Raw genomic sequence first — 9,884 nt, 5'->3', positions numbered from 1 at the left:
AGTTGTACACCTAGAACCCCAACTTTATGCCAGGTGGCTAGCGAGGCACTGGGGATTCTGCAGTCATTAAAATATAGTCCCTGCTTTGTATTTTAATTACTCTTTTTATGTAAGTCTTATCTATCTAATTAATGGTGCTACCATTTATTCAGCACTTACTATAATAATAAAAGAGTGCATGCTTTGTGCTAAACAGTTTATATTACCTCCTATAATCATCACAATAACCCTATAAATTAGGCACATTTGGTAGATTAGGAAACAAGGCTGAAAAGCAACTCAACTTGCCCAAAGTCACATGGCTAACAAGGGCCAAACACTCGAACAGGCCTCCTGTTCGAGTGTTTGGCCCTTATCCACCTCCAAAGACTGATCTCTTAATCTCAATATCAAGCTCTCTTCCTGTCTCTAAGAACGTGTCATTGACCTATTCCCATCCTCACGCTGACCTCTGTTACACAAGGGTAACACTTTAGGTTGCCACAATCATCTATAAAACACAATTGTTTATGAGCACTGAGGTCCCTGAGGGGTAGGACGGGTACCAGTTACGGGGGTTAGGGAGAGAGCTAAGGATGCAGAAGGAGGAGTAAAGCAGAATAACTGGTTTTCAGGTAAACGTTTCCCTTGGCAATGCTCTGGCATACAAGGTGCTGATCAAATGAATGACTAACACAGGGAGACCCAAGGAAGCAGCAGACTGGAGACTCTGGGCAGTCAAAAGAAACTTAACAACTCAAGGAGCTGGGAAGGTGGGCAGGACACAAAAATGAAACAGAGGAGGACCAAAGCTGAACCTCACATAAGTGAGAACGGCTGGTTTGAACCCATTTTGCTCACTGGTCAACTTATTTGCCGGTAGGCAAACCTCCCCACTGCGGGTCTGTCGTTCCTAAAACAGGGTGCCGAAAGCCTGCCCTGCTGAGCTGGATGGATCACTGAGAAACTCCACGAAGATTCCTTAAAGTGCTTTGAAAAAAATTAAAGGAGATATATCTTAAGAATGATTTTTAAATTTATTTCTTATAGGGTTACAACTGCATTGTGATAAAGTACATCACCCAGTTGTTCAAGAAGTAGGGCTTGCAGCCTAGCTTTGCCTCCTTGGGCAATCCTTCTTGACCTTCTGGAGTCTATTTGTCCTACCTGTAAATCAAGGATATGAATAGACCTCTCAGAGTTGGCCTTAGTGCTCAATGTAAAGATGTATTAGCTCATTGCACACATATGTTATTGTGTCTGAGACTTCTACAACTGTGTTCTGTTAATTTGTTATATCTATTATGTAAATAATAAATCCTCTCCTATAACCTCCTAACAGAAGATAGCATGATTCACCATAAATGCTCAAGTTTTGGAGTCAGACCGATCTGACCTGTATCCCTTACTAGCTGAGTGGGGTGACTGTGCTTCTGTGTTTACCTCTAAAGCAGAAGTGATAATACTTCCTAATTCCTCTTCTTTAAAATGGAGATGATATTAAGTAGATAAAAAATATTTATTAATTACCTAATATATATAATGTTTTCTTATCAAGGAGCTTATATAAAAGAAGAATTTACAAAAGAGAGAGTTTTTGAGTCAATTTTGTTCCACCCTTATTAAATCTCAAACTTTGCGGAATAGAGAATTACTCTGGGAGCAACTGTGCTGTCAACCAAGGGGCGGGCTGGGGACCAGTGATCTCCTCTCACCATTCTCTAAGTGACCGAAGAACAAGAACGAATTTTCTATTCGTGGGGCATGTGTTTTGCTGATGCATTAATAACCCAGGCACTGGAAATTCAGGTCAGGGATTTGGGGGGAAACTGAAGAAATTGCTGTCAGCCTTTTAGGAACCCAATGTTAGACTCTAAGCTTTTAAAACAAAAAGGACCCCTTGCTTCTGAAATTCAGGAGAAAACTACCTTTAAAGAGTGCCAGCAGCCAGGATCCCAGAAGAGACCAGAGAAACGATGCTGTGTTTCTATCTTGCATTGTTTGCTTTGGAAAGAGAACAGGATCCTCAAAGGCTCAGATCTCCAGTCGCACAGTCAGCTGTCAACTGACTGCTCAGAGGCACAAGCTCTGATGTCTCTGGGGGACCTGCCCTGACCTTTTCTGCCTGAGTCCTGAGATCCTACCAGGAGTGAAGGACTGAGACAGCTCCCGGGAAGTGCAGGTCACAGCCGCAAACTAGGGGTCACAATGGAAGAGGGGAAGTAGTGGTAATAACAACGATAAAAATTGGGCCTTTCCTATGGCCATGCCACCCTGAACAAGCCCGATCCCATCTGATCTCGGAAGCTAAGCAGGGTCGGGCCTGGTTAGTACTTGGATGGGAGACCACCTAGGAAGACCAGGTGCTGTAGGCGTAAAAAAAAAAGGGGGGGGGCACTTTCTCTGCATTAGGCTACATGCTATGTGCTCTTTGTGCCTGACTACACGCTAGTGATGCAGGTACTGTCATCATTACCATTTTAAAAGTAAGGAAACTAAGGTTCAGAGATGTCAAGTAACTTTGCCAAGAGCATGCGTTAGTAAGTAGGGGAGCCAGAATTTGAACCCTGGAGCCCACATTCTTAAAACATTGTGACCACTGCCTACGTGTCTATCAAATGTGTGAGGATTTATCTTTTGAGTATAAGGTTTACTCCCCAAAACATTCCAAAGCCAACTATACAAAGATCTCTTGAATACTAACTACTACTATGTGTGGGAAAGGAGCCTAGAAGCCTAATCCCTACTAAGACTCGTGAATCTCCTATGTGCTACCCTTGTCAAGTGATCACCAGTATTAAGTACCTGCTTTCATACCTTCAATAACACAGACCTTAATTATCTTTTAAAAGCTTTGGCTATAGCAAATCCTATACTGAGCTAAAATATGTCTCCCTAAAATGTCTAGCCATTGTTTGTTTCTGCTCTTTGGGATGGCACAAATTTTAACCCTTACTCCACCTAACAGTCCTCTTTGGAACTTTGGAAACAATAGTTATGACTACTTCAGATGCTACTCCTACCTCCCCTGATCCCTCTCCACTCCCACATGTAGAAAAAAAATTTAAGGCATTTATTTACTGTCCACGCTCTCAATAAACACTGTCTGAATACCTACCGCAGATCAAACATGTTGCTATCTATGTGCTGAGGGGACTAGGAAGCTTAAATTCTAAAGAAGATGATAAAAATACACACAAATGATTCTGTTACAAGGAATAAAATTACAAAACTATAAGAATACCTGAAAGAGTGCTGTACAGGTTCAGAGGAGATATCTTTTCCAGCTGCGTCACATGTGATGAAAATGTAGCGATGTGTTCTGAAGAAGAAATAGTACTGACCATCTGCTGTCACAAAGAACTGGGCAGTCGGAGGGTCATGGGTACTGTAACAACAGAGTACTGAACTTGGAATGGATCTGGGACACTGTAGCTGTCCTCTCCCTGCACCTGATCGTCTTCATCTGTAAACTAGTAACACCTGTCCTGACAATCCCCAAGTTTCCATATAGACCAGGTGCAGGGGTATTGAAATAAGATGATAACTAGAGAAAAATGTCCTGGGTGTGCAAGGAATTGTTAAACACTATTTTCCTACTTGAAGATGATTCTGACACTTTGGTGAGAGCTGGAGGAATCAGAAGACACATGCTTTGGTGAGAGCCTACCGAGGGTCTTCTATTCCAGCCCAAGCAGAAGGAGAAGAAAGAAAACTGAATGCTAGAGCGAAGCGACATGGCCTAAATGTGAGCCAAGTCAACCAAAGAACAGCCTCAGTTCCTCGGCACCATCTCATTACAAAATAATCCTCTAAGACACGATCAAAGAAAGGATCAACAGCTCAAACATATTACCAGCCACCTAAGCCTTTAGAGGAGAAGGCCCACTGAGAGATTAAGACACTTAGGACATGTCTGAGAGGTTTTCCTGCAGTTAGAGCTTCACTAATTGATATCCAAGCCTCAATAACCACTCCATCTGGCTCATTATTACCACCACCTGAGAAAGGAGAGCCCGCCCTCACGAAGAGTCATGGGCCCAAGGCACAGAGCTGAGGGAAGTGCACGCTGAGATTTGCTGCAAAGTCACACGTGATACCCTTTTGCCTCTAATCAACCTATACAGATACACTCTTGGTTACGTACAAGTTCCATGTCCACAAAGTCAATCAACCATCAAGAGGCATTTATGGGGCACTATATGAATCAGGACTCTTACAAGTGTAAAGGGAAGAGAGGTCCAACTAAAACTGGCTTAAGGACAGAGTAAATTAGTTGGTCCATTTAACTAAAAAGGTTGGAGAAGATCATGGTTTGAGGCTAGCTGGATGCAGGTGCTCAAACAGTATCATTGGGAATCGGGCTCTCTCCAGCTCTCCTTCTAATATCCTCAGTACTGGCTTCATCATTTCTGTTTCATTTTGGTGGGGGGAGAAGAGAGTGGGTTCTCCTATTTCCACCCTCAAAACACGAAGTCTAACAAACTGTGATTGGATGGATTTGAGTTATAATGCTTATTCCTGAGCAACTCCCTATTCAGGAGCTGGGGTGCATTGATAAAGCAGCCCTCTGCCAGGCCCTCCCACCTTTGGATCTTGGGCTAAGCTCACCCAGACCACCTGGTCTGACAGTGGTTGAGGTGAGGAGTGCTCCTCAAGGAAAATCCAGGTACTGTTACCAGGAGAATGATGAATGCATGCTAAGTGGGCAAAAACAGCGTATGTCTCACTCTCAAAACTCTTCTGGTAAAAATCCAAAAAGGAAGCCCACAAAAGGCCATCTTTTTGTCATCAAAGGAACTATTCTTTCCTCAAGAGGAAGTTGCCACATGAAAAATTAATAGAAAACCGAATTGATGGTAACAAATAATCTAAAGTGTACACTACACATTATAAGTCTAAAACATGATGTTAGGCTTAGGGCTAAATCCCAGCACCAGTTACCTTCTAGATGTAAAGGGAATTCAATGCAAAGATTTAATATTTTAAAGATTGCTCTGGTTTCTGTGTAATGGACTATGGGTAGGGTATAAAAGTAGATGAGCCAGAGAAGAAAAAATGATTGACAAAAGAAAAGAAGTAGAAAAGTAACAGGTGATCCCTGAGGCAAACATAAGGTGAGACAGAGAGGATGGGCCAAAAGTGCGTTAGTTAAGGGGAGCCATGAGCACATCACAGAGTACTGGTGGGAACCCCTCAGTGGCTCCCTATTGCCTCCTGACTATAACGGAGTAATTGGTATCTGACAAACCCTCCTATTGAGAACTATAAAGACTGGATCAAAAATAAAATTAGGTATTGAAAGGCAATGGGGAGAAATCAAGGCAGCCATGACTTGAAGGCCAGAAGAAAGGAAAACATATTGAAGTGGGTCCTGAATCGATGCTTTCTCCACTCAGGGCATTTCTGGATTGTTGTTGCAGAACGAAAAGTCGAGACCTAGAGCTTAGAGCAGTTTCACTGGGTGAGAAGAAAAAATTAAAAAGTTACAGGCAGCCAGAAATGGAGGAGCCAATATCCTAGAGGAAAAGGAACCATAGAGAAGTGAGCCCAACGTTCTCCTTGTAATTTCTCATCAGTGCATTTGCCAAATTCTCAGATGCACATGTATGTGTGAGAGTCTAGGAAGCCAAGCAAACGTTGATAACCTCTTCTAGGAAGTAGAATTAATTTTCCTCTCCTTGAGTGAGAGCTGTACTTACTCACCTCCAAAGAACAGAGTATGGGGATGAGAAAATAGTGACTCTACAGTGGAGAAATCTGCCAGATACTATCGTAACCAAATGATGAAGTTGAACATCGACAGTGATCAATCACAGTGATATCGTGAACCTACTGTTATCATGTGACAAGAAGGGCACTTCTCTGCTGTGATAGTCTGCCCAAAACTCGTAACCTCCATCCAACCATGAGAAAAAAATAATAGAAACTCAAACTGAGTGACATTGTACAAAATATCTGACCAGCACTCTTCAAAATTGCTAAGGTCACGAAAAACAAGTAAAGACGAAATCTGTCAAAATTCAGAGACTAAAAAGACATGATGCCTAAGTGTAATGTGGTAACCTGAATTGGAAACTGGAACTGTAAAAGGACAATAAGGAAAAAAAATCCAAGTAGAGTCTATAGTTTAGTTAAAACTAAAGTATAAATATTGCTTCCTAAGTTTTGACAAATGGACGATGTTATGTAAGATGTTAACATTGGGGGAAACCAGGTGAAGGGTATATGGGAACTTTTCTACATGTCTAAAAATAAAACAGAATCAATGATAATAATGGTGGGGATACTTTAGGGAGAAAGGTCAGGGAAGGTTTCATCACAAAATAAAATAAAAAGATTCTTTTTGAAAAAGCAGCTGCTAAGAGGTGAAAAATCTGAGCCATGATTTTAGCGGTCCCATAGAGGTAGGAAAACAAAAGATGGAGTTCAGGGCCCACCAAAGATAAGGTACTGGCTCTTGGTTTGAGACCCCAGTGGGTTATACCCTAGGAATAAAGTAAACCAGAAATAAATACCCCTTACAAAGCCTGAAACACAGCTTCGAGTCATCTCAATCCATGGCTGGATCAGGTAATCTGTCCGTACTCTGCCAGCTACAAGGAAATTTAATCATTTCTAGAAGATAACATGATTCAGAGCCCCTATAATTTTTGATATACAACTTAAAGTATTCACTGCAAAAATACCAGGCATGATAGTAAATAGGAATAAATGACCTAAATCCAATAAAATAAAATATCTGGCAATAGAAACATACCTATAGATAACCCGGGTCCTAGTATTATCAGACAGGAACTATAAAATAATTATGATTAATATGTTCTAGAAAATAGATGAAAAGATAGAGAATTTCTCCTGAGAATCTGTTTTTTAAAAAGAAGCAAGTGGAAATAGTAGCCTGAAAATTAAAACAATTGAAATTAATTTGATAGATAAGTATAAAACCAGACAGATTAAACACAGAAGAAGAGAAGATTAGTCAAAAGAGTAGAAAAGATCCAGATTGGTGCAGAGAGAGAGAAAAAAGAATAGGAAATGCAGAAACGAGCGTAAGCAACATATAGAACATAACGAAAAGGTCTCACATATGTAAAACTGGGATTCTAGGTGGAGAAGAGAGAGTGAGGAAGCAATAATTAAAGAAATATTGACTATTGATGAAATACATCAAGACGCAAATTCAAAAAGCTCTATGAGCCCGAAGCAGAATATTTACAAAGAAAACCAAACCTGGGCAGCACTGCGGACTGGAGCAGGATGAGAGCGCAGAGGATGGGAGGTTCAGTCCTAGTGTGACCAGGACAACGCAGAGGGCAGGGCGTGCAAGGGGCCCTGGGCACCCGTCTGCTTCAGGAGGGCTGTGTGCTTCAGAAAGGAAAAGCCCCTCCACAGTGTCCCAAGGAACAAAACACCAAAGTTTTTGCAATATCCACTTTTTAAATGTAGAATATCAATGTTGGATGCCAGACCAAAGTTCAGAGGAAGAAAAGGATATTGATACCATTGTGTTGAAACCAAGATGAAAACAGCAAAGGATTTTCTCTGGTCTTTAAAACGGAGAAGCCATCTCTGTTACATCTGTGTGGTCGGTCTGGAGAAAATGAATGAGTTCTGTTCATGAATATATATAAAGTAAACGATTCTCTTGCTCTAAGTTATTTTTGAAAGAAAAACTTAATTTTACAATTTTGAGCTGAGAGCATAATAAATGTGTTTTGAGAATTGTCCTAAAGCACAAAAGAGGAAAGATTATCATTTTCAAACTTGACTCTTCAACCAAATGACACAAATTATACATCTTTTGTGAAGATAATATGAGATTGATATAATCAATGGCATGCAGCCTGGTGAGAAATTGTCTATTGAGAAAGTTTAGGATAAAATTTTCTTTTATTCAGTCTGTCCTATTTAGTTCTAAAGTAAATTGTTTCATTCCTAAGGAAAAAGAAAAAGAAAACCAAACCTAGGTATATCATATAAAATTGATGAAAACCAAAGACAGTAAAATATTAAAAACCAGCAAGAAAAAAGATGCGTTACCTTTAAAGTGTCAAAAATAAGACTTATGGCTGACTTTTCAAAGATATGATGTAAGGCAGAAAAGAATAGAATGAAACCATTAAGTAGCACACTTCCAAATACCTCTAAGGATCTCATATTTTAACTAGAAAATATTTTAAACTAAATAATATTGAAAATATAACAACTTATGGGATGTCTATACAGTAAAGCTCAGAAGTGTGTGTGTGTATGGTTAAAAATCAATTATCTAAGCATTGTTTCAAGAAAAGAGAAAAAGACAAGCAAATTAACTGCCCCCAAAAATGTATAAGTTGAGAGAAAAAAATAAATAGAAAACAAATTTATAACATAAAAATAAATTAATACTCATTATTTGAAGTGACCAGTAAAATGGCTAATCCCCCAGAAAGAATAATCAAGAAAAAAAGAAAGCACGAATTACCAATGACAAACAAAAAGGCATCACTACAGATTCTATCGACTAACAAGAGGATTACAGCAATTTTATGCAGATTAATGTGAAAATTTATATTAAATGGACAAATGCCTAGAAAAATACAACTTACTAAAACCAACACAAAAAAGAATATACAATCTTTATAGTCCTATATCTATTAAATAAATTGGATCTATAAATAAAAACCTTCCACTAAGAAACCTTCAGGCCCAGATGGCCTCACCAATGAACACTTCCAAACATTTAAAAAAGAAATAATGCCAATGTTATATAGATATTTCTAAAGAAAAGAGATAATATTCACAACTTGTTGATAAAGCCATCACGATATTTATACCAAAACATGAAAAAGGCATTTTTAAAAAGGAAAGTTATAGGTCAATCCCTCTCATAAACAAAGATGGTTTCATTTAGTCAAAAACAAGCAAAATAGAAATAATAGAAATTAGGATTGTAGGTGCTTTGACAGATAGTGACTGGGAGGGAATATGATGCAGTGCTGATAATGTCCTCCGTCGTGATATGGACAGTGCCCGTTTTGTAAATAATTTATCAAAATGTATGTACTTTATATATGTATAGTTACATTTTAAGTAGTTTTTAAATATGCAGTACAGGAATCTCTTTTCATCACCTACTCCCTTCAAGCAACACTAATTATGTTGATCTTGTATTCCCATTTGCTACAGTTCTTAACACAGAGAAGGGACTTAATAAATATTTGTCAAAAACCGAATGAACAAATCTTTTGTTAGACATGTAAAACCTCAGCCCAGTGTCAGACATGGGCCGGAGTTCAAAATATATGTACTTTTAGTACAAATGAATAAACCACTGAGTGAAAACTCAAAAAGAAAGAAAAAGAAAAAAACAGTGAATCCTCTGTCAGACTTTAATATCAAAAGTCCTTGTGAAGGCAAAGATGAGAGACCCAATAAGAGGAACTGACTGAATAAATGAAATAAGGGTTACGGGCAGACTGAGAGGAAAGTAGAGAAAAGGAGAGATTGTTTGAGGGGGAAAAGGGAGATGAAGCACAGGGACATAATGAAGTCACACGAATGTCGAGCTGATAGAGCCCAGAGGACAAGTATAGACTTGGACGCGAAAGAGAATGGGGGAGTCTCTGGGCAGAAAGCCAGGGTCTCATCAGCCTTGATGTGAACCTTTTCTTCCTCACTGATCCCACCTCCTCTTTTATTTCAGGTCTCTGAGTGAAGGGGCCAAGAGTTGGGGGCCAAGACTTGAGAGACAGGAGTCCTCAGTTCTCGATTCAGCTTTGTGGGAAGACCTTAAGCCAGTCATTCGACTTTCTTGGCCCCTGGGTGACTAATCAGTAAAATGAGAGGGAAAATCTCTCAGTATTTTATGCATCTACTTTTTATGACTAAAAATTCTCCTGGTACCACAGAGATTTCCCAAG

The 9,884-nt window shown here is 39.5% G+C and overlaps 1 long non-coding RNA gene and 1 other non-coding gene across 2 annotated transcripts in view; one reads left to right on the top strand and one right to left on the bottom strand.

Moving 5' to 3' along the window:
* Positions 1-9,884, bottom strand: part of LOC111746363 — a 107,237-nt gene that overhangs the window by 52,371 nt on the left and 44,982 nt on the right. The window lies entirely within an intron of this gene.
* On the top strand, positions 2,236-2,354 carry LOC111746370. The gene has a single exon (XR_002783077.1). It is a non-coding gene; the product is annotated as a 5S ribosomal RNA (ribosomal RNA).

The sequence above is a fragment of the Pteropus vampyrus genome, unplaced genomic scaffold (assembly GCF_000151845.1).
Source record: "Pteropus vampyrus isolate Shadow unplaced genomic scaffold, Pvam_2.0 Scaffold185, whole genome shotgun sequence".
Lineage (NCBI taxonomy): Eukaryota > Metazoa > Chordata > Mammalia > Chiroptera > Pteropodidae > Pteropus > Pteropus vampyrus.
This window is presented reverse-complemented; position numbering and strand designations above follow the sequence as displayed.